The sequence below is a fragment of the Anneissia japonica genome, unplaced genomic scaffold, assembly GCF_011630105.1.
Source record: "Anneissia japonica isolate Jap-2015-1 unplaced genomic scaffold, ASM1163010v1 scaffold685_len2926416_cov193, whole genome shotgun sequence".
NCBI lineage: Eukaryota > Metazoa > Echinodermata > Crinoidea > Comatulida > Comatulidae > Anneissia > Anneissia japonica.
The window spans coordinates 1,566,800-1,573,410 of NW_022692922.1; the positions used below are offsets into that span (position 1 = coordinate 1,566,800).

At 32.2% G+C, this 6,611-nt stretch overlaps 1 protein-coding gene across 1 annotated transcript in view; it reads right to left on the reverse strand.

The window, feature by feature from the left end:
- LOC117100559 (23 kDa integral membrane protein-like) overlaps nt 1-829 on the reverse strand; it is a 10,506-nt gene extending 9,677 nt beyond the window's left edge. Inside the window, exon 1 of the mRNA XM_033240334.1 lies at nt 654-829. The gene's annotated coding sequence lies outside the window, so the exon portion shown is untranslated. The remainder of the gene's footprint in view (nt 1-653) is intronic.
- Nucleotides 830-6,611: the final 5,782 nt, after the last annotated feature.

Here is a 6,611-nt window from a genome sequence, read left to right on the forward strand (position 1 = left end):
CTGTTGTTTTCGAATACGGTTTTAATTTTGTACTGCATTCTGTAGTGATTTCTTATATGATTTGCCAACAACGAAGTAATTTCTTGTAGTGTACTTCTAATCACAAGAGCAATAGATGTTCTGTATTCCTGGATAATGGCGTTATAAAGCACGCTATATCTTACCTCTTCCTATCTGGTAAAAGGTTTCCCCAATGGGGATCGCTGACAACCACCCCGTTCAACCTCAGCTGGTCACAAGACGGACCTTTTAACTGTGATATTTTTGTTCTAAATTAAACTTTTGCTGCAAATTTTAAATCTGTATATTTTAGATCTGTTTTAGTTTATATTGTTTTAAATCTCTAAACAACAACCTATCTTTTTAACATTTGCTGGTAAATAAACCAACAAGTAAATGAGAATGTACCCAGAATTATTAAATTTTTGGAATACAAAAAATCGTTGACAAATAAATTATTTACTTTAACTTATAGTACAATGCATCAGACCCAATACAACATTTGAAATACATTGTTTTATTCTCAGACCATCACACACCTCACATCAGTGCCAGAACATTGTATTACATAGATATTTTTTGGGTCTAATTATCATAGTAAAATAGAAAATATAACTGTTTCTAGCCTTTCTTTTAAAACAAGTCGAACTTACGTTCTAGAAATGTGAAGAATTATGACTTGAATTGGGATGTCTGAGTAAATCCACTTCTTTCAAATTATAAAATCACCGCAATTGGTTCCGATGTTCGTTAACGGTAATTGATTAAGAAAATGAACGTGAGGTGAAAAGTGACAAAGTTTCATAGAAACACTGTCGCCATGGAACCACAACCTCACCGTTACTTGTGTTATCAATTCTGTTAAATATTTCTATTGATTATTAACTTTGGTATCAGATAAACTAATACAGTAATAATGGAGACTACAGTAGAGTGGCAAACAGCGCGTTCGCGATAGTGTATTATTTAGTGAATGCACTTCAATTCCAGTGCAATGCAAACATTTTTAAATTATCCATCACGTGATTTGCTACGATGCGCCGCAACCTCATTTACATGCTGGTGAGCATTTGGACTGTTTACCCCACCCCATCCCATATTATGATATGGAACTGACTATTTTATCAATCGAATCTAGACTAGGTTCCAGACAAAACATTTGACAAAATAATTTCCTAAATGCGTAAAGTGCGTGCTGTATAATAGCCAAATTAACTGACAATTCAGTAAAATAATGTACTGGACAATACTTTTGTATCAGTATTAATGGTAGGCCTACATCCAATATAGAAATACGGTATTAAAGCTTACTTAAAACTAAATTTTTAATATTTGTATAATGTGATATTATATTATTAACTCTTTTTAGTTGTAATGTAGCCATGGATTTATACATTTCTTTCTAGCTTTCCCTGAACTAATGGACTTATGTAGAACCTAATAACCAACAAGGAAACCGTTTCCTGTCGTACATATGATTAAATAGTCACATTAATACCCTTTATAATAATAAATTTATTTTTTAAAAGCGCATAGTGCATAGCCACTGCAATGTGCTTTACATTAAAAGGAAACCAGACAATTCGAAAACTAATGATGATTTATAACGAGTTTAATAATTTAACTCATCATAGCAAACTTAGTTTGTAATTATTAATAAGGTACTTATTGTAACTATAAATTTAACTTCAAAATCAACATTATTTTCATCCCATATCATTTCACATTAGGCTTATTTGATTTTATGTTATTTCAAGGTACAAAGTTCAAAGTAATTCTATTGTCAATCAGGGGTGGCGCCAGCGGGGGGAGGGACCCCCCCCCCCTCGTCGGGGAGAAAAAGCACAATTCGTCGGGGTGAAAACAAAATTATGTGTATTTTCTTGATAGTAGTTTGAATATTTCAAAATAATGGCTAATTTTTCTAATTAATATGTATTTACAACATAATATAATGTAATATAATACTGGATTGTTAAATATAATATAATCTAAGATTATCATGAGATGTAATATGCCAACTAGATTTTCTAGTCAATGGCTGCCAATAACTGATATATTTTCAGTGGCTAAATTTATTATTATTAGTAGTAGTAGTAGACTCTAAAATCGATTAAATAAGCCTTTGAAACACCTAAATTGTCAAAATTTTCGGGGGCTTCGCCCACTGGACCGCTTTCGAAGCCTTTTAATCGAAGCCCGACCACGCCCACTTTGCTTTCGTCGGGGAAATCTGACACTTCGTCGGGCGCGTCGGCTACCCCGTCGGGGACCGCCCCCCCCCCCCCCCCCAGCCGGACAAATCTTGGCGCCACCCCTGTTGTCAATAATACAAGTAAAAATGAAATTTGGTTTCCTCGTATACACAAAAAACAGTGAAAAATATCAACAGTTAAATTATATTCTAAATAATAAAATTCCACAGAATGACAGCTAAAAAGAAAAATTTTTAATAAAAAAATAAAAATAACAACAATAATAATAATAATAATAATAATAATAATAATAATAATAATAATAATAATAATAACCTTAATACAAAAACAAATAGAAAATTACAGTTTAAGTATCATTATATCCATTTTCTTAACTTGATAAAAAATATATACAGAATATTCCAAAGTAAGTTTTAAAAAAGATTAGAAAAATTTCAGGTTAAATAAAGTATTATCAGCTCAGTATAATTCTTAATTTAGTATACAAAATATAGTACAAAAATAGTTTATAAAATTCCAGTTTAAGACATCCAAGTAAATCTCAATTTTAAAATAGTTACAATTAAAATTAGTTCAATTAAAAAGTTTAATTAAAAAATTGGTTTAAAAATAATTTAATTACAAAAAATAATTGCAGCTATAAAATATCAAAAGTTCAATTTAAACATTATTTTAGTTTACCAAAAATATAATTCCAGTGTAAGACATCAAAAAATAACATAATAAAGTTTTAAAAAGAGAGTTCAAATAAATAGTAAAATTTAAAATGTGTTATCTTACCCCATCTTCAGTTCAATAAATTTCTTTAGTACCGTAAGCAAAGTATAAATACAATGTTTATTTCCTCCTAAAATCAGCGTTAAATAAAAATAAAGAGTTAGGAACAAAGGAGAATCTACATCTATTAGTTTTTGTACCAACTTGCCTGAGCCTACCTGATTTGTTGAAATGGAATATAGTTAACGGGGTGAGTAGTCACTTCGACAATGCTAGACAGTTTGCTTAGGGTTTCTTTCTCGTATACCTCTTTAACATTGAAAAAGTCATTTGCAATGCCCATAAAATTACTAGCCTTTTTTTTTAAATAACATACTTAATCTTATCTTTGTTACCCTTAATAAAGGTACATCCAACATAGAATGTTTATCAGTGGTAATTTGTTTATTATTTGATAAGATATTGGAACATGAAATTGTTTTGAAGGGAATGAATGCTGAAGTATATCCTCATACAGAGTATCAAAATTTGGTTCATTAAAGGTGCACTGCCTGGCCAAGAAAATCTGAAAAACATCAACAATTCAAATATAATTTGAATACCTCAAAGGACCAAATAAGTTATGACCAACCAGAAACAGACTGAAACCAAAGTATTGTTCAAAACAATCCTTAAATAGATTGCCAGTCAATTTAAGAATCTATGATGCAAACGAATACATTAAATGTATTAGATAACTAGTAATTGTAAGTGTTCAATTTAATGAGATATGCAACTTAAGCAATTCAAATATAGAATTGATTTATTTAAATATATTTATCGAAAATTTCTTTTCCTTCGAGTAACTGTATAATATTAGTAAATATATATATTCAATAATCAACATGGTACCATCTTGTTGGTTTCGTGTTGTACACTTGATTAAATCGTCACATTTATATGGTTTATTTTCTTCATAGTGAACATGGATTAATATTATATCACAGTGTTAATTGTTTTCACTCAGGTTCTTCGTTGGATCATGAAATTGTTTTGAATGAAAGAAATTCAATCTCCGTATAATGTAGGCCTCCTCCACTATAATATTAGGTTCATCGATGACGACTTGGAAGGTTTCCAATCTTTTAGGGTGTTTTGTAATTGTAAATATTCTAATTTTGTTTGTCCTGTCCTGTCCTGTTTTGGCTTTGGTTTTTCTGTGTGTTTATTTCAGGGCAGCCTTACACAAGCTCCACTTTGGGTTTAGCCCCTCAAACTTGGCTGGTTATTTATTATTTTATATATGCATTATTATTACTTTTGAGAAATAAATGTTCTTTTGAACTTTGAACTTGAACTTAAATGTATTTATGTCCGATAAACAACATACATTTGATCCACTGTAAAGGGGAGATCAAAGTTTGAACAACCCTTTTCTATATATCGTGTAGGCAATGCCGTATCCAGTATTTCCAAACAGTGTGGGACAATATTAGGGCGGACCCACTTTACGCTTAAATTCAAATAATGTGGACCCATTTTCCTAAAAGGTCTCCCATTTTACGCTCGAATATGAATAATCTGGACCCATTTTCTTAAACATTGACCCATTTTACGCAAAATATCAGAAATCTGGACACATTTTCTTAGAAACTGACCCATTTTACACAAAATATGAGAATCCTGGACTTATTTTAAAAATCTGGACCCATTCTTTGTGGACCCAATAGAAAAATTGTGTGGGACTGTCCCAACTGTCCCAATAGCTAGCTGCGGCATTGCGTGTAGGCCTAATAGGGTTATAGCTCTGTAGAATAGTAGTTACTTTAATATGACGATGTAAAAAACAGTCAAATAATGTAGGCTATTTTAATATTCAGATGGAAAACACCACTGATGGGAGAATATTTGCATCGACCGACCAGTGCTGGAAATCCTTTGATATTCAATGGAGGAATAAACTGTGTTTAGGTTTACGTTGATATCTTTGACAGAATACTATTAGGCTGTGAATTGAGTTTAAGTTCATATACTTTGAACGTACAAAATGGCCTTGTCAATTTTTGGAGTGAAATTCATACTATTTTCGACAGAAAACATAGGTACTGGTACATTCTTCGATGAAGATTCTTTGAAGTGGAAATTATTCAGTAACCTCTACTAGATTTTAATTATTGTCGTATCAACATGCAATTCTAAACTATAAAAGAATATTTTTTTTAATTCGTATATTCATAAATCTTACATTTTTTAACGACTAAAACTATAACCAACAAAACATATGCAAGAATTAGGAATTACGGTATATGAATTGATACCAAGATAATTGGCAATACTAATGTGCTTTCTAGTTGTTCCTTTGTTTGAAAAAAAAAGGAAGAAAAAAAAGGAAAAAAAATCTTCAAAACAGTCATTAAAATGCATCGGCTGTATGAAACCAGACATTTAATCTGTGTAGAAGACTAGTGTCGGATTAGAATAAGTGTAAAGCAAAATAATGGTCACTCACCAAATACTGTAAATTAACTAAATTGTAATTGTTGTAGAGATGGGCAGTTAGAAAGAAAAGAGAATTGTATAAAGTGGTGGGCATAAAAAGCATTATTTTGTTGTGATATGTGTAGCAATTTATGAATGCGAGATATGAAAATAGGATATTATTGGCGGCTTGATTGTGAGACATAGTAGAATAATGTAAAGACAAGGACGGCCTTAGGAATGTTCCGGGTATGTTCCAAAGGATTGATTAGAGGCCCATTGCTGTGTTGTGATGAGTGTATAAGCATTGTTACTTAAACACTTTAGCATTTTAGATTTCAACGATTTGTTGCTTAATTTTAAAAGCGGCTGGCGCATCGGTTGTACCTTGGACTCCCAACATTGAGGTCAAAACTCTCCTTGTCCTTGGGCAAGGCATTTTATCTGTTTTTGTCTTTCTCTACTAGGAGTATAAATGGGTACGTGTTAGCAGTGGTAACGCCAGCGTCTGAAATCTGGGGTGGGGAAAGGTAAAATTTTAGAGGGGGGGGGGGGAGGTGCCAATATGCTGGGGTAGCCCGAAGTGGGCGTGGTTGGGCGTCGCTTAAAATGTCTTGAAAGTGGTCCAGCGGACGATTTAGGTGTTTCAGACGCTTATTCAAACGATTTTACAGATAGATTAGTTCGGCAGCTTAGCAGATGGATGTGGACGTTCCGGACAAAAGCACCAATTTTTTTTTACATGCTCCTTATGGTCATAGCATTCAATGTTTGGTAGGAAACCACCTCATCCGAGGTCATTATGGCGGCCATCTTGGATTTCAAAACCTATGTTTATCTATATCTCCGCTTCTAAACCACTTGGAATTATAATTCTAACGTCTGAAACTATTTTTATATGGTCAAGGAATACAATCATACCATTTTTGACCTGGTCAGATTGCCACAAATAGGTCATTTAAGGTCATTTAAGGTCATTCAAGGTCAAATATTGTATGGTATCTTAAAAATTACATAATTGTCATATTTTACATTAGAACCATACCCAGACTCTCAGAATTCAAAATCTTTACAATGAACTACAATATTTCGTTCGAGGTCATTCTGGCGGCCATCTTGAATTTCAAAATTGCTGCCACGCAAATCCTATATTTATCAATATATGGGTTTTTAAACCATTTTAATGAGAATTAGGCCTATGATATCTAAAATTATATTTCA